We start from the raw sequence: 19,519 nt of genomic DNA, 5'->3' as shown, positions 1-19,519 counted from the left end.
TTAGACCAAATGGCATAACCATGAACTCAAAGTGGCCATAGTGACATCGAAAGGCTGTTTTCTCAATGTCCTTTGCTCTCATCCTGATTTGATGGTATCTAGATTGTAAATCAATTTTGGTGAAGAAGCATGCCCCATGCAACTCATCAATCCTAGGAATGGGATACCTGTTTTTAATTGTTTTCTTATTCAGTGCCCTGTAATTGATGCACATGCGCATCACCCCATCCTTCTTCTTTACTAATACTACTGCTAAAGCAAAGGGGCTCTTACTGGGCCTGATATGCCCCATCTCCAACAAATCCTTAATCGCCTTCTCTATCTCATCCTTGTGTTTCTTAGGATGACGATAGGGAGTAATCATAATTGGTTTGGCTCCCTCCTCGAGCTCAATAACATGTTCCATCCCTCTGTCAGGAGGAACCCCATGAGGAATATTGCTAAATACTTTAGCGTGTCTATCAAGTATCTTTTGGATATCTGGTGGATGACTCTTTTCTTGTGGCTCTGGTGAAGTTGGCATAATGTAGCACTCTGTCGCCCACTCTATGTCATCATGACGAAAAAGTCTCTGCATTCTCCTCAAGGACACTACTCTGCAACCTCCATCTGAAAGTCCTCTAAGTACCACAGTTCTGCCCTCATGCTGGAATCTCATCTCCAATTTCGCTAGGTTGAGTGTGAACTCCACTAGTGAAGCCATCCATGTCATGCCGAGGATGACATCATAATCTCCCATGTCCACAACATAGAACTCATCCTTCAACTTGTAGCCATCTCCAAACCTGATGTGAAGATTAGATATCTTCCGAGTGCATAATAATTTATCACCGTTAGCCACCATGACTCTAAACCCATCATGCTCCTCTATCTGTAACCCTCTCCTGGCTACCAACTGTGCATCTATGAAGTTATGTGTAGCCCCAGTGTCAATAAGAGATATCACTTTTTGCCCCTGGATAGTACCCCTGACCTTAAATGTGATTGCCTTTTGGGCCCCTGTCAAGCGTGCCAACAATCTATCATCCTTAGGAATGTTGCTCTCCTCTATAGTGTTACCCTCATCTGAATCGGAGTGCTGATCCTCCCCCTCTGACTCTGAATCTTCTGCTGAAAAATACTCCATTTGATTTGCCTTAGCCTTGAGAGAACATTTATGAGATAAGTCCCAAGGCTCTCTACAATGGAAGCGCAGCTTCTTCTTTTGAAGTTCATTCAAGGTTTCATTGTCTAGTCCTTTTGATCCTTCTTTGGGTTTGCTATACTCTTTCTGAAATAGTTTTTTTGTCCTTGCGGTAGGAAGAATCTGTTGAATGGTTTTTTCTTTTGTATACCGAAGGGGCTAAATCTCATGCCTTTTTAGTTGCTTCAGCTAAGGTGAGTGGATCATGTCCCTTCACCCAACCTCGTAATGGATCAGCAAGACCATCACAAAATAACACCACCAATCTCCTAGGAGAGATATCAGTAACAAGTACAGACAAGCGCTGAAACTTGGCAATGTAAGCATCCACAGAACCTAACTGTTTTAACTATGCTAGTTCCTTGAAATGTAACTCGGGATCCCTACTGTCAAATCTCTCAATCAATGTTTCGGTGAATTCTTCATAGGATGTAATCTGATTATGCCCCAAAGTCACCATGCCATGATGCCACCATTCATGTGCAATGCCATCCAAGTGCATAGCCGCATACTTGATAGCCTCCTCCTCAGGCATAGGATTTAGCTACACGTATGTATCTACCTTCTGCACCCAAGCTCGTGCAGTCATCTTCCCTAAAGCATCATAATAAGGTAAGGAAAGTTTTCCAACTTTCTTTCTTAGCTCAAAGTTTTGATTCCTCCCTCCTGCTCTAGGCATGTGTCTCATCCTCAAGTCCATATAATCTTTGAGGGAAATATCCGCCTGAAAATTCAGTCCACTAGCCTCCCAATCCCTCCTGAACTGATCCTATAACTCGATAATTTGCGGTTCGTTTACTGGTTGAACTGGATCTCTGGGTGGGAAGGTGGGTAGAAGAGGTCTTGAGCTCGCAGTCTGCGCTGGGCGTGCAACATGTCTAAAGTTATCAGCCTCATTCCCATTGTTGCCGTGTCCATTATTACCATTAATGTTATTCTCAGGACCATTATTGTTGCCTTGGCCTCCATGGTTATTGTTTCCCTCATTATTATTTTTTCTGTTGTTGGCATCACCTAGATTAATATTGACACCCATCTATCTAGCCATGAGTTGCAACATCATGTCCATTCACCTATTCTGCTCCTACTGCATATGCTGCCCCTGCTCTAATGTATCTAGTAATTGTATGACATTACGTCCCCCTGATCTGGACTGGCATTCTTGCCTCCACCTAATCCTGTATTCATGTCATCTCGATCACCCATATTGTTGTCCTGATCAAAGAATATCTCCTCTGTGTCTGTATGGTTGGATTCAATGTCCCCCTGCACGGATGTACTCGACTGTTTGCTTTGCAAGTCTGAAATCCTATTTTGTCTTGCTCTGGTATTGCGGAAATTATAAGGCCCCTATCGCATGCTCAAACATAAATGCTTAGCCTGTGTTTTTTTATTTCTGATTTTAGTGTTTTGACATTTCGTCAAACACTTTTCCCTCTATCCAGCTGTTCCAAATTCCCTATAAGACCTCCACAGGATGGCAGGACTTATAGCTCTGATACCACTGTAATAGGCACCCCTGGATGTCCCAAAAAACTAAACCAATTTGTTGAAAGGAATTTTGTCAAACAGTTTGCATTCAACCTCTTATTTATCCGTTTAATGTTTTAAACCCCTTATAACTCTAAAAATCAAACGTTTATTTGTTTGTTGCGTTTTGTGCATGGAATTGGTATCATACAACATAAACAAGAAAGAAACTACAATAATATGCAAAGTGGAAATGAACTATTGCTAATAAAATGTTATTTTTAGAATTCATAAAACCAAATACATGGCAGATTTATCAACTCACTAATTACTTCAGCAGTATTGACATAATACTCCAGCCCATGCTTTTGAACTTGCTGCTACAATGCTTTTTCCTTCAACCAGTCCACTACCTTCGTAATATTATTCCCTCAAAGCGGCATAAGCGTCAAAAAAGTAGTGAAGAAGATATGAGCAAAATACCAAATCTGCCTGTAGCTAGAAATGCAACTAAATTGCCTAATAATGAAGCCAATAACAAAGAATTCCAAGGCCAAACCCCAAGGGAATGATGTCTAGAATGTTACAAGAGAGGATATACGTCCTCAAATGCCAAGAACGGAGCTGCAACTCACACATCAATTTCTTCTCATATTCAACCTGGCTAATGAAGCCACAAATGCTTCCTTTTATTCTATTTCCAAGGGTCCGCCCAACTCATATGGGCAATGTGGGATAAAAGATGTGTAGTATATAAAACATATATTAAAATACCCCTTATGTCTCCCTTGGGTACACATCCCCATAAAATAAATATTAAAGTAACACTTTAATATTTTACAATTAAATTAGACGTTACTTTAATAAAACTTCAGGCATTAAAATGTATTAGCAATCAGACTCCGAATAATGCGAGTGATAGCTCATCGAAAAGCTCTCATCGAAGACTATCAAATCTAATCACCAAAATTGAACTGCACTGTGTCTTGCCGACCTACTAAAAATAGTAAGTATGCCTGAAACTAAGTAAATCAACTTCATTTTGGCCCAAACTGGAAATGACTAGGCCAAAACACTCCAGGATCCCATTAAACCTTTTGTTAGCCCTCGGGACCATGTAGAACAAGGCTAACACACACACACTTGGTCAACTGCTAAAATGGGGACATTACAAAGATCGAATCATTGGAAGCCCGAATAGAAGCAAAAAAGCCCGAGTGTGGAAGCAACCCTCTTGCCGCTAGCAATGCGTTGGCAAAATTGTTTAGCGAGCTGCCACTATTAGAGAAAACGAAAAGAGGGCTGATAGAAGGTGATTTTACTCGCATGACCAATCTTGCTCCTCCCTAAGCTCTCCTAGGGTTTCCTTAGGTCATCTATTTGACCTAATAGGGCTTCTACTCACCCTACACTCCTTAGGACTCTCTTCAAGAGATCCTAAACTATTCAATTGGTGCACACCAATCAAGTAGAACAAACATGCTTCCTAACTCACCAACACCACAAGTAACCCCAAATGTTCATTAGACTACCCAAATGGATGGATGTTCATCTAGGGATGTGTTTGGACTCCCTTCAAGATTCTCAATCAAAATCAATCTTCAAATCTTGATCGAGTTCCAACAACTAAGCAAAAATGCATCCAAATGCATGAAATAGGCTACAAGAATTAGCCCTCCAAATGTAGTAAAACCCGATTATCTTGCAAGACTCCTTAACAATGAGTCCAAAAAACCACCATTCTAAATACCATTTTCAGAGATCTTAAGGATTTTGGGGGTCTAGGGTTCCCAACTTGTTCATACCACAAATTTAGCCTAAAACCAAGGGTTTTAAGGGCTTTACTAGCTGTCTACACACAAGAAGGTCTTGTCCTCCATAGAACTCTTTCCAAAGGCTCCCATTGAGGTTGGGGCTTCTCCAATCCTTCCTTCAACACTTCCCATGCTTTGGTTGAAGTATTACACACATTCAACCACTCCTAACTCTTCTACATCAGAATGTGATCCCTAGCCATGCAACTTTGGCTCGCCTAGGGCATCACCACAAAAGAAATTGCCTTGCTTTCCAAGGGCCCTCCTTTGTTGTACAATATGTACAAGGAGTCACCTCCCATATCCCAAGAGACCGTACATATCCTACGGTGTGAGAGGGAGTTATGACTCCATCCTGTTCAGTCAAAAACTTCATAACAACAGGATGGCAAAACCAAAATAATTTATCTAAGCAACTAGAACTCTACAAAACTTCAAATTAGCACTGTACAGTATTGCAAAAAAATCTAAACTAACACTTCCAAGCACAAAACATTCCAATCTAATCCATTACAAGCCAATCAAACTCGAAAGCATAAAACTATGTTATTAAGCTTGCTGCTCAGTCCGTACAGCCAAAAATTCTTCCAAGTTCAAACCCTGCCAAAAGGTCGAGGATGGCCTTATAAACCCATCCCCACACCTAGTCCAACTGCTTCAGATAGTTATAAGGCTCCAACTGAAAAGTTGCTTGATTTCAAGAAAAGTTGTCAATGTTGTCATTGACAACATTAACAATTTTTGAGCAATTTTTGCAATTTTGAGCATTTGACTCTCAAACTTGCTCCAAATGATATCAAATCATGCCAAGAGCCTTAAATACTTATAAAACACATAATAAGGCCCTTCCAACACTTGCTTGATCATTCTAGCCTCCCAAACCCAAAAATGCGATATATAGCCTAATTGAGCAACATTGAGCAACTATGAGCAACCTAGCCTAAACAACCTCACCTTAGGACAGGGCTAGCCCTATTATTCCCCTAGTTGTGTGGCTAGCACCACTACAAGCAAAAATACCCTAAAAGCCCTAGGTCTTTCACAAGCCTACCTAGGTGCCCCTACACCACATCCGCATGAACTTCTAAAGTTAATCTGTAACAGGCTTTTACTAAATAATTAGAAACCCATCACTAAGGTAGGAATAAGGTTGACTTCCTCTTTTTTGAAATTTCTCCCATTTTGTCAATGGTCCAACTTCAATCTTACTTTTCATATTGTAGCGGAGGTATCACCGTGCTAGGAGTCGTGCAAATATTTGTTAACAATTAGCTTACCAAACATCTTCCTCTTAGTGGTGGTGATCATATTCACAAGGAGGTCTGAAAGGATAATGTATTTGTGAACATGCCCATTTTTGAAGATCATAGCCACCAGAACAGCTATGATGGCTTTTTCTACCAGGGAACAAGAATTCTCAATATTGTATAGTCTACTGATCTATGTTGAATGATCTTCATTAGCACATTCACATTGTCTACTATTGATAGTAAGTCTCTGAGGAATCTTTGATGCAAGAAGTCAATATTCATGCCATTTATACATAGTTCTCTAGCACCAGTTGACATGGCCTCTCAGATTGCAATTGATCTTTTCTGGATCTGAGATCCTATTGGCATGGCAGTGGTGATGGGTGTGTGATGTCCTATTTTTGAAATAGGGCTTAGTAATTAATAATAATATTAAAATATAAAAGAATAAACATAAAATTTAAATAAAATATAAAATAATTAAATTCAAATATAACATAATTAAATTTTGTTAAGTTAATAAAAAATCAAAAGGCATGAATTGAAAAGTGGCGACTTCCTCAAACATGAGATATAAAAAGGGAGAGAGGAAGGAGCCAAAAAGGGAAGGTGTGAAGCAAGGAAGAATTAATAGGATAGCAAAAAAAGAATTGAAAAATAAATAAGGAATTGACTCTTTCAAAGGGGCAAAAGTTATGAATGACTGTGATTCTTCAAAAGGTGGTAAGTATGAAGGATCGTGACTCTGTCAAATGGAAGCCATGATGAAGAGGTTTGAATCTCCCTTACAATGTAAGATGTAAAGGGGAGAGCATTATTTGAGGACATTCAAGGGAGAGCAATTTGGGGAATAATATATTATTCTCAAAGGTAACAATGAAAAGTGGTAATTCAATTCTAATGACCCTTTCACCAATAAACTATAAAGGAGATTTCATACCAAACCAAAAAAAGGAACAATAAAAGAGTATGCAGATTTGAGAGAAAACTGAGCAGAAGAATTTCCATTTAATAAAGGAGACCGATCTATGAGATAAACATGATATGAAAAATCAGAATTTAGATATTTTACAGGTTATCACATCTTATTAATCTTATTAGCTTAAGAGTTACATCTATGTCTACATTTTTACTCACATTTTATTTTGGACTTGCAAATACAAGGCAAAGTATAATGTGATCCTGAGAGGGAACATTACAAGGAGCACCAAAGAGCTCTTTGCATGACCATGCCGATATGTCCCTTTTGACAATGTGGCTTTTTCCACACTAGACCATACATTGCATCTATCAAACATGACTATCTTTTTAAATGGATTTATGACTTTTATTAGCTAGGAAGTCTATGGCCTTGTTGTCCTTTTAGTAAACATCCTTAGCTAAATAAGCTTAAAGGTCATCAAGAAGGGGAAATTGAGGTCCGTCAATTTTTTTAGTTTCTGATGGAGGGAGCTCCATCTCAGCTTCATTGTTTGTTTTAGGTGGCAGCTTCGTTGACACTATTGATACAATGAGTCTTGTTTCATTTTTGATCATGCATCCTTGATACACCAGGCTCTCTCTCTCTCTCTCTCTCTCTCTCTCTCTCTCTCTCTCTCTCTCTCTCTCTCTCTCTCTCTCTCTCTCTCTCTCTCTCTCTCTCTCTCTCTCTCTCTCTCTCTCTATCTATCTATCTATATATATATATATATAGAAGACTTAATAAGAGTCACTAAGTATATTATTGCTATTCAATGTATATTTTTGTAAATACAACCATTCCCATATTGAAATTGTCATGCTTCATAATAAGGGTTACATTGTTATGACATATTGAATATTAGGAAATTGTATCGATAATAAATATTTAAAAAATTGATATTAATATGTACATCATCTTACTTAATAATGTAATCATTTTAACATTGCTTGATTTGTAGATATTGATTTAGGGGGTTACAAGTACTATAAATAACAATTGCTTATTAAGAATATTATTTATAATTTTATTATCGAGTGTACCAATATTAATGATAATAAAGTTATATTATTCAAAATGATATTTGTATCCATTTATCCATAATTATAGTATAAGATTAAGTTATGTATTAGTTATTAATCAACCATGTACCTTCTCACCATTTTTAGTGGAAGGAAATGAAAAATTCACCAAAGGTGAAATTCTAGGTATAGCTATGTAGGGGTTACCAAGTGGTTATCTTTAGTTAGTTCGACAAATGGTCATTTAGCATTTGTAACCCCAACATCAAACCATTTTTATCGAATAGGATATGTGCAACAAAGTTAATGAGCCAAAAATAAATACTTTCTTATTTTCCTACTCACGGGTGAGGCATCAACATCATCATTCATTTGATGCATGTAAGCATCATGCCGGTCTTTGCATGGCGTATTAGGTAAATAGAATTACATTTATTCAACAATTTGTGGTTTGTCATGTCCTTGAGTAAACTTTTGGGCATGGCAGAAATTGTAGACCATTTACAATTAGTTTCTTTTTTCATTTGCATAGTTTAATGACAAGGTTGAGGAATTTGATTAAATTGCCCATTGACTCCTATATTTTGGTTAGTATATGAACATAGGTAAATATTTTAAATTTTGTTTCAAAAGGTTGCTCACTTGGTACACAAATAACACCACTTCAGCTTGAGACATGATTTAATACCAAGATTTTGGTATGGGTACAAGAATGTTAACAAGGTTTGTAGTCAATGTGTCTAATCATGGGTTTAGACACCGCAAATGTATGATCCGCTTGTGAAATATTACAATTTAGTTTGATGTTGTAGGTTGTAGTATGCTTTTGAATTTACTCAATTTTGTTCCGAGTCTTATAGAAGATGCTGCAAACCCAGGCTTCACACCTGTATATAATAATGAAAATAACTGTAGTGTCAAAAATTATTTTTTGTTGCTAAAAGATATTTCAAGCATGTATCAAACAACTTATACACACATGGATGTGGCTCTTCTGAATTTGACAATGTCTCACTACATATCATGGTTTAGTTTGATGTTTTATTAGATAAATTTGGTGCTTTCTTTTCCATAATTATGATGCTCACCTTTGCCTCAGGTGATTGAAAAACTTTACCAATTAAGGTGGTCTCCTGTTGATGGTGTCAGTGCTATTATTATCTCACCAACAAGAGAGCTAGCACTTCAGATCTTTGAGGTGCTACAAAAAGTGGGAAAGCACCATACTATAAGTGGAGGCCTTTTAATTGGTGGGCAAAAAGATGTAGACATGGAAAAAGAAAGGGTGAATGCCCTCAACACCTTGGTCTACACCCCAGGGCGGTTGCTTTAGCACATGGATGAGACCCCCCTCTTTGACTGTTCATAGCTCCAGGTTACAATTTCAAAGTTCTCTTTAGAATATTTATGACAACTTTGCAAATGATAAAGGATAAACAAAAATATTTGATTTGCAAGTTATTATATTACTGTGATGGGGATGCAATTTAAAGAATTAAAAATATTGTATATGTAATTCTAGGCAGGGCTGTACTTGTGCATCAAAGATGTGAAGGCTCACTGTATGCGTGTAATGACCAAGTTGCATGATAATTTGTTGAATTTAGGAGTTACACAACCTGATTTCTAATTAAAGTTGCATACAAGCAAATGTTGTAATTTAAAACTCTTAACTAACATCTCTTTATCTTTACAATGAGCCTATTTTGATATACACTATACTGTTTGTGGTTAACAATAGGTGTTGGTGCTTGATGAGGCAGATCGCATTTTGGATTTGGGATTCTCAAAATCATTGAATGCAATCCTATCACAACTACCAAGAAAATGTCAAACTTTGCTATTCTCTGCAACTTAGACACAACCAGTGTAGGATCTAGCAAGGCTTAGTTTAAAAGATCCCGAGTATATAGCTGTCCACGCTGAGTCTATAGTAGCTACTCTAGCACGCCTACAACAAACTGCAATTATTGTTCCTCTCTCACAAAAACTTGATATGCTATGGAGTTTCATTAAGAGCCATCTCAATTCAAAGATACTGGTATTCCTTTCAAGTTGCAAGCAGGTTGGATTCAATAACTCTTTCTTGCACCGCTTTTGTGATATTTGGTTACCTAAATATTTGTTTGGGATAGAGTATGAGAGCTTAATATAGGTAACAGTAAATGATGTGATTTCATTCCAATAATTTGATATTTGGTATAGGTTAAGTTTGTTCACAAAGATTTTAAGAAGTTACGTCCTGGTGTTCCAATAAAATGCCTTCATGGGCACATGAAACAGACTCAAAGATTACTAGTACTCTACAAGTATACAGAGGAACAACATTCTGTTCTTTTTGCAACTGATATTGCTTTAAGAGGCTTGGACTTTTGATCTATTGATTGGGTTGTTTAGGTAAGTTTAAGGTAGAGGCGTAAATGCCTTTCTGCCATTTATTTGTGCTGAAGTGAAATGCTCGAATGATATTATAATCCTACCTGAGAAAACAAACTATTCTTGTATGTTGCATTCTATGGCACTAATTTTTGTTTTTTATTTGTAAATTTAAGGTGGATTTCCCAGAAGATGTACCATCTTATATTCATCATGTTGGTCGTACAGCTCGTTTCACAGCTGGAGGTCGTTCTGTTGCATTCCTGATGCCTTCAGAATGGAAAATGCTGAACCAGCTCCAAGCAACTAAAATACCAATTAAAGTGATTAAGGTACATTGTTTATGGTGGAAAGCTGAAAGTAGTTTCCCATAGAATTCATGGTCAGACTTCATGTTTCAAATGTCTACATAAGATTTTCAATGTTATACATCATATTGAAGAAAATGTGTTGTTTATCTATTTTAGGTGACCATGCAGGCAAATGAAAGCAAGTTGCGGTCTATATCAGGTCCACTAGCAGGAATTCTATCAAAAGATCCAGATCTTGAAATACATGGCACAACGGGCATTTGTGACATATTTACGATCCATCCATTTGTGTTCTGATAAGGAACTTTTTGAAGTCTCTAAATTACCCATAGAGGACTTCTTTGTCTCTTTAGGTCTCCCAACTGCTCCTTGAATCCGTTTCTTAAAAAGAGGTGGAAAGAAACCAGAAAACATGGGGGGTGAACCTGAAAAAGAGATTGAAGAGGGAGAGGGAATTGGCAATGATTATGGCAGTGCAGATGATGGCAATGAAGAGGTCTTACTAAAGGTAGCAAGTGGAAACCCAAAAATAAAATAAAAGTCATTCCAAGTTGGTTAGGGATAAGGATGCTAATACTGCATCTGTGGAGTATGATGAATTCATGTCCAAAAATGAGGATAAATGGGATAATCTATTTTTGACCCAAAATAGACCAGTTGAAGATGGAGACACCAAGGCTATGAGGTATGCAAAATGGATATAGGTTAGGTCAGGGAATTGTAATTGCAATTTTTGTTTCTACTTTGACACTTACAAATGTGCTTAAATATTTTACAGTTTGGCAACAAGGGTCTCAAAGTAAAAGAAACTCAAGATTAGTGTCAATAAACCAGTTGGCCAGCGTGTTTTCTTTGATGACGAAGGGAATCCAATGGCCCCATTGGCAACATTTGCAAACAGGCAAGCTGGTGGTGTTCACGAAAACCAGATCATAGGTATGATTTTTAATTTTATCAAAATATCATTTAAGATATTACAGATATCATTTTGGATAAGTGAAGTTTGGCAAGTTGTAGAGTGCATCATACCAATTTGATTTTTTGATTTGGTATGATTTTTCAGCAGTTAGCTGCATAGATTTTGGTTAATTTACATTTGCCCACATTTCATTGGATCAAATAAACATGGTTAATATAGATGGAACATAGTTCATAGATATTCTCTCATGTTTTAACTTTTTTAGGGAATATAGATAAACATTTGCCTTTGAATACTTGAAACTAATGGAATTGATATGAATCCTGATTAGCATACAGACTAACTTGGGATTGTTGAATACATACAACTACTACATATAATTGTCTTCTAGACATGGCCCAAAAATTGATATCGAAACTAAAAAGAAAATTTATGCCAAGAATGCACCACTGGTATGCATCAGAAATTTTCTCAACCTAATGCATTACCTCCAGAACCAAGCAAAATTGAAGTTTGAACAAATGAGCTTGGGAGAAAGTGTTGGAAAATGAAGATGGTGTAACTGAGAGGGGAGGGGTGAATCAGTTACCACAAAAAAATTTTCAAAAGTCCCAAAGATGCCTTAAACTTAGTTGCTGCTGCTACAAAAATCACAGCTTAAAACTTGATAGGTGTTTAGTTAATTTATGAAGCATTTACTGAAATAAGCGACTATGCAAAAGTAAGTAATCATTAACACAGTAGACACCAGATTTATGTGGAAACCCAATATGGGAAAAACCACCAGCAACTAGTCACCAATTTTCACTCTTCTGAAGTGAGCCCTGTTAGGAGCCAACCCTGTTAAAGGTTACAAAACACATTGTTAGGTGTGACCCTGTTAGAGGATTTAATCACCCTGTTAGGAGTGGCCTTGTAAGAGGTCTTTTTGAACAATTCAACTGAATTGCCACCCTGTTAAAGGATTTATGAAATGGCTGTTAAACCAACTCTGTTAGGAGATTTTGGAATCACTATTACAATGGTTAGAAAGCAACAATGAATGATCTGAAAATACATGCAACTTATCTTGCTAAATACAGATCTCAGTTTAGCTCCACGAGATCCTTACTGATCAAATATATATCTCTACTGCTCCAAGATTTCCCTCTGCTCAATTTTGCTTAGGCACACACAAGTCTCTTCCTTGCACTTCCTTGCATTTTTCATATATTCATTCTCTCCTCTTCTCTTTTTCATCTTGAGCACCTCTTTATATATTATTTATAATACCAGGTCGGCCCAACCAATTTGTTAAAACAATTCCAAAGTCAGCTTGCCCAACCAACTTGACTAAACATATTCTAAAGTCGGCTTAAAAAAAAAACTTTCACTGGCCGACGCTGCTCGGTCAATACAGAACAAAAACTTCCTTCCTGTGTTAACTGGCAGAACACGGTAAGAACTACAATTACTGAGAAATTCGGTAATCCTGCCACTTCCTTTGGAAACCGACTGGACTCGGTAAAAGCTGTCTTCGACTACCGAGTAAGCTCGGTGAAAACTCAGCTTTCCTTAGCTTACCGTGCGAACTCGGTTAACACTTAACCGTTCGTTACAAAATCCTTTGATATCCGAGTGATCTCGGTAAGAACTAAACTTTCCTTAGCTTACCGAGTGAACTCGGTTAACACTTAACCGTTCGTTACAAAATCCTTTGATACCCGAGTGATCTCGGTAAGAACTAAATTTTCCTTAGCTTACCGAGTGAACTCGGTTAACACTAACTCACCGTGTGACATACCGGAATGCTCGGTATACACTGCAAAAGGCTTTTACTGACCAACTGAGCTCGGTAGACTCTGTAAACTATTTTCCTGGTTGATAGAACTCGGTAGACTCTGTCTGATAACTGATATGACATTTGTGTAACATCAAAGACAATACACAATAACTTAATTGTATCCAACAATCTCCCTCTTTGGCATTGATGGCAACACAACATGTCATAGCAGAAATGAAATTTGAAAGCAAGTCTACTGCAACACAACACAATTAACAATTCTCCCTCTAAGATAGAGAACTCTCCCTCTTACAGTAATCTCCCTCTGTGAAGAAATTACTTAATCAAATTTTGGATTTCGGAAAAGATATGACAGTAAAACTCTCCCTCTTTGACAACACATGCCAAAGACCATGAATTTCATTGTACCTTTAGTACTGATTCATATGCAATATTTCCTTGATTTGCTGCATCAACTGATGATTGTTCAATTTTGTAAGAGCTGATGCATCACTAAAACTTATTTTAGTGAACTTCAGATAGGGGAATAACCCCTAACTTACCTCTGAGATACAAAAATACATCCTTAGGTAAAGGCTTTGTGAATATGTCAGCAATCTGTTCCTTTGTATGTACATATTCCAATCTGATTTCCTTGTCCTGCACCAATTCTCTGACAAAGTGATACTTGATTGCAATGTGCTTAGTCTTAGAATGCATTACTGGATTTTTAGATATATTGATTGCACTTGTGTTATCACAAAATATGACGACTGGTTCCTTGATTTCCATCTTCATGCCTTGTAGCAATTGCTTGAACCAAACAATATTAGAACAGTTTACTGCTGCAGCAACATACTCTGCCTCTGCTGTTGATTGAGCTGTACAGTTTTGCTTTTTGCTTATCCAAGAAACCAACCTCTTTCCAAGAAAGAATGCACCTCCACTTGTGCTTTTTCTGTTGTCAAGGTTTCCTGCCCAATCAGCATCAGTAAAAACTTTTAAGTCTAGGTTTCCTCCAAGTTTATACCATAATCCATAATCTTCAGTTCCTTTCAGATATCTCATTATTCTCTTGATTGCCATCATGTGATTTTCTCTTGGTTTGGCTGAAAATCTTGCCACAATTCCAACTGCAAGAGCAATATCTGGCCTAGTATGAACTACATATTGCAACTTTCCAATTATAGATCTGTACAATGTCTTATCTATTTCCTTTGAATTATCTTCTTTGGTAAGTTTTAGTCCAGTACACATGGGAGTTCCAACTGGTTTACAGTCTTCCATACCAAACTTTTTCAATATCTCTTTGATATATTTTGCTTGAGTGATGTAGATGCCATTCTTGTTCTGCTGAATTTGAAGTCCCACAAAGAATTTGATTTCATTGAACATTGACATTTCAAATTCCTTGCTCATTTGTTCTGAAAATTCTTTGCAAAGATCATCATTCCCTGTAAAAATAGTATCATCTACAAATATTTCTGCCAGGACAATCTTATTTTCTGGTCCTTCCTTGATATAAAAACTACTGTTATCATTATTTCTTTGAAATCCAATTTGAATAAGATAGCTATGCAATCTTTCATACCATGCTCTAGGGGCTTGTTTCAGACCATACAATGCCTTGTGCAATTTGCAAACCATGTTCTTTTTATCTGGATCAATAAAACCTTCAGGTTGTTCAATGTAGACCTCTTCATCTAGTATACCATTTAGAAATGCTGACTTGACATCCATCTGATAAACTTTAAATCCTTTGTAGGCAGCATATGCTAGTAAAGTTCTAACACCTTCCAATCTAGCAACGGGAGCGAAAGTTTCTCCATAATCTATGCCTTCTTCTTGAGAATATCCTTTGCACACTAATCTAGCTTTGTTTCTTGATACTTTACCATTTTCATCCAACTTATTTCTGAAAACCCACTTTGTACCGATTATTTTTTTGTCTTTAGGCCTGGGTATAAGAGTCCATGTTTTGTTTTTCTCTATCTGCTCTATTTCTTCATTCATTGCTTCAATCCAATTATCATTTTCTAATGCATCTTTGACAGTTCTAGGTTCAAAATCAGCAAGTAAACAAGTACCCTTCAACTTACTTCTTGTGATGGTTCCATCAGATTTATTTCCAATGATCTGATTTGCTGAATGATGTCTCCTGACATATTTGGCTAGAACAAGTTCTTTTTCTTTTGGATGATTTTTGTCATTATCTTCTTGCATTTCTCCTCTTTGCTCGGTTTGGTCTGGCTCGATATCAACTGGCACGGTATGTACCTGCTCGGTTACCTCAGGCTCGGTAATCTCTAACTCGGTATTTTTTGACTCGGTAGACGTTGGCTCGGTAGATGTTGGCTTGGTAGATGTTTCCTGCAACTCGGTTAGTGATGACTCGGTAGAAGAGGATTTTTGATTCTCAGATGCAGTTGATATTATATCCGAATTACTGAAGACGAATCTTTTGTAATCTTCTGGTTCTTTTCTGCTTTCTTCTTCAATCTTTTCTGCAAATTCATCAACTTTCACATGTATACTTTCTATGACTTTGTGAGTAGATAAGTTTAAGCATCTATATGCTTTACTCTTACATGAGTATCCAAGAAATATACCTTCATCACCTTTTACATCAAATTTTCCTTTTTTAGATTTTTTCAAGATATAACATTTGCTTCCAAATACTTTCAGATAACTTACATTGGGTTTATAGCCATACCATATTTCGTAGGGAGTTTTGAATGAGTCCTTTTTTAATTGTACTCGATTTAAGGTATGAACTACTGTACTGATAGCCTCCTTCCAGTATTTGATAGCAACATTCTTTTCTATCATCAAGGTTCTTGCACAATCCATGATGGATCTGTTCCTTCTTTCAACTATGCCATTTTGTTCAGGTGTACCTGGTGCTGAAACCTGTCTTTTGATTTCTCTTTCAATACAAAAGTTATTAAATTCATGTGAAATAAATTCACCACCTCTGTCTGACCTTAGGCATTTCAATCTTTTCCCTGTTTCTTTTTCTACTCTTGCCAAATACCATTTGAACTTTTCAAATGCTTCTGATTTGTTCCTTAGGTACATGATGGTCATCATTCTTGAATAATCATCAACAAAAAGAATGAAATATTTTTCACCAGTATAGCTTTCAGTTTCAATAGGTCCACATAAGTCAGTATGCATAATTTCTAATAAATCTTCAGACTGATAATTTTTGCTTTTGAAACTAAACTTACCCATCTTTCCAATTTGACAATTCTTGCATAAACCGACCTTTGGTTTCTTTAAATCAGGAATGCCTCTCACTTTCTTGAATTTGCTTATCTTTACCAGATTGTCAAAATTCACATGACATAATCTTTTATGCCATAACCAACTCTCTTCTATTTGAACAATAAAACATGAATGTTCATCAAGTTCAAGATAGAACAAGTTACCTTTAGTTTGAATACCAGATCCAATCAGCTTTCCTTCACCGTTCAACAGTCTTGCTTTGCCTTGGATGAATTCTACTTTGAGTCCATTGTTGAGTAACTGTGCCACACTCAATAAATTGTGCTTTAGTCCTTCTACCCAATAAGCATTATCACATACAAGTTCCTGGGTTAGAGTGATTCTTCCTTTTCCTTTGATGCAACAAGGTTCATTGTTTCCAAATCTTACACTGCCACCATCATACTCTTCAAATTGATCAAACTTTGTTTTATCTCCACTCATATGATGTGAGCAGCCACTATCAATGATCCATGTATCATTCTTACTTATGTGAGAGATGAGTGCCATTTCTTCATTGTCAGATTCATCTTTTACAGCAATGTAAACAATCTCATCCTCTTCTTCATCATTAGAATCATTAGAATCTTTAGCCATAAAACATGATTTCTTACTTTTATCTTTAAATGATTTGAAATCTTTCTTACTGTTCCATTTATTATCTTTCTTTTCATCTTTATCTTTCTTGTTTGGACACCTTGCAGCAATATGACCGACTTCTTCACATGAAAAGCAGATTAGGGGTACTTTACCTCTGTATTTACCTCTTCCTCTTGAATATTTCTTTGCAAGTAGGGCTTCAATTACTTCAAGGTTTCTGTCAGAGCTCTGATCTGATTGATCTTCACTTTCTGACTGAGATTCCTTCTTCTTTTTTCCTTTGTCCTTGAGTGAGAGCTTGGCTTCAAATGCAGACTCAATGTTCTTTGCAGCTGGAACATAATTATCAAAATTATCTAATTCAAATGTTGTCAATCTTCCAACTATGGCCTCTAGGTTTATCTTGTGATTGGCCTCACACCTTCTTTCTTGAATGGCTGATACCCTGATGGCATAAACTGGAAGTAGAGTTCTAAGAACTTTACTTATGACTGTCTCTTCACTGATACTTCCTCCAGAAGCTTTGATAGCACTGACACATGCTTTAATTCTTTCAACATATTTGGCAATATTTTCATCTTCTTTCATTTTTATCTGATCGAACTATCCTCTCAGACTTTCAGCTTTGGCTCTTCTTACATTGTCATCTCCACCATAGATCTCTTTCAGTCTTTCTCACATTTCATAGGCAGTAATCCAGTCCTTGACATCATCAAACTCTTCATAACTCAAGGCAGATGCAATATCAATCATCATAATGTTATGAGTCTTCTTTATAGCAATGTCATTGACTGATAATGTACCTGATGGTTCTACATATTTCTCATCAAGATATTTCAGACCAGTGTCACCAATGGAAGCTAGATGAAGTCTCATTAATCCCTGCCATGCTGAGAAGTTGTTTCGGTTAAGCCTTGGGATTTCCCTCTTATAAGACATCTTGATCTTTGGCTTAGATCTTTGAAATCTTCTCCTGCAAGCACCAAACGCTCTGATACCAATTGTTGGAAAATGAAGATGGTGTAACTGAGAGGGGAGGGGTGAATCAGTTACCACAAAAACATTTTCAAAAGTCCCAAAGATGCCTTAAACTTAATTGCTGCTGCTACAAAAATCACAGCTTAAAACTTGATAGGTGTTTAGTTAATTTATGAAGCATTTACTGAAATAAGCGACTATGCAAAAGTAAGTAATCATTAACACAGTAGACACCAGATTTACGTGGAAACCCAATATGGGAAAAACCACCAGCAACTAGTCACCAATTTTCACTCTTCTGAAGTGAGCCCTGTTAGGAGCCAACCCTGTTAAAGGTTACAAAACACACTGTTAGGTGTGACCCTGTTAGAGGATTTAATCACCCTGTTAGGAGTGGCCTTGTAAGAGGTCTTTTTGAACAATTCAACTGAGTTGCCACCCTGTTAAAGGATTTATGAAATGGCTGTTAAACCAACTCTGTTAGGAGATTTTTGAATCATTGTTACAATGGTTAGAAAGCAACAATGAATGATCTGAAAATACATGCAACTTATCTTGCTGAATACAGATCTCAGTTTAGCTCCACGAGATCCTTACTGATCAAATATATATCTCTGTTGCTCCAAGATTTCCCTCTGCTCAATTTTGCTTAGGCACACGCAAGTCTCTTCCTTGCACTTCCTTGCATTTTTCGTATATTCATTCTCTCCTCTTCTCTTTTTCATCTTGAGCACCTCTTTATATATTATTTATAATACCAGGTCGGCCCAACCAATTTGTTAAAACAATTCCAAAGTCGGCTTGCCCAACCAACTTGACTAAACATATTCTAAAGTCGGCTAAAAAAAAACTTTCACTGGCCGACGCTGCTCGGTCAATACAGAACAAAAACTTCCTTCCTGTGTTAACCGACAGAACTCGGTAAGAACTACAATTACCGGGAAATTTGGTAATCCTGCCACTTCCTTTGGAAACCGACTGGACTCGGTAAAAGCTGTCTTCGACTACCGAGTAAGCTCGGTGAAAACTCAGCTTTCCTTAGCTTACCGTGCGAACTCGGTTAACACTTAACCGTTCGTTACAAAATCCTTTGATACCCGAGTGATCTCGGTAAGAACTAAACTTTCCTTAGCTTACTGAGTGAACTCGGTTAACACTTAACCATTCGTTACAAAATCCTTTGATACCCGAGTGATCTCGGTAAGAACTAAATTTTCCTTAGCTTACCGAGTGAACTCGGTTAACACTAACTCACCGTGTGACATACCGAAATGCTCGGTATACACTGCAAAAGGCTTTTACTGACCAACTGAGCTCGGTAGACTCTGTAAACTGTTTTCCTGGTTGATAAAACTCGGTAGACTCTGTCTGATAACTGATATGAAATTTGTGTAACATCAAAGACAATACACAATTACTTAATTGTATCCAACAGAAAGAAGTTATGTTTCCTTTGTAAAGAGCCATGAACTCTTGGACCATAGATGCTTGGGTGAATGACATATACATTACATTGAAGTGGTGTTAGATAAAGACTTGGACTTAGAGGATGAAGTTGTGGTATTTGAAACTTTTGTCAATCATATTGTTGAAGGCATAAGAACATGAA

The 19,519-nt window shown here is 37.1% G+C and overlaps 1 pseudogene; it reads left to right on the top strand.

Moving 5' to 3' along the window:
• LOC149557121 (DEAD-box ATP-dependent RNA helicase 32-like) overlaps positions 1-19,519 on the top strand; it is a 108,322-nt pseudogene that overhangs the window by 33,487 nt on the left and 55,316 nt on the right.

The sequence above is a fragment of the Cupressus sempervirens genome, chromosome 5, assembly GCF_028749045.1.
Source record: "Cupressus sempervirens isolate cs-2001-9-10 chromosome 5, ASM2874904v1, whole genome shotgun sequence".
Taxonomy (NCBI): domain Eukaryota; kingdom Viridiplantae; phylum Streptophyta; class Pinopsida; order Cupressales; family Cupressaceae; genus Cupressus; species Cupressus sempervirens.
Note: the sequence above shows the minus strand (reverse complement) of the source record. Positions and strands in the feature narration are given on the sequence as shown.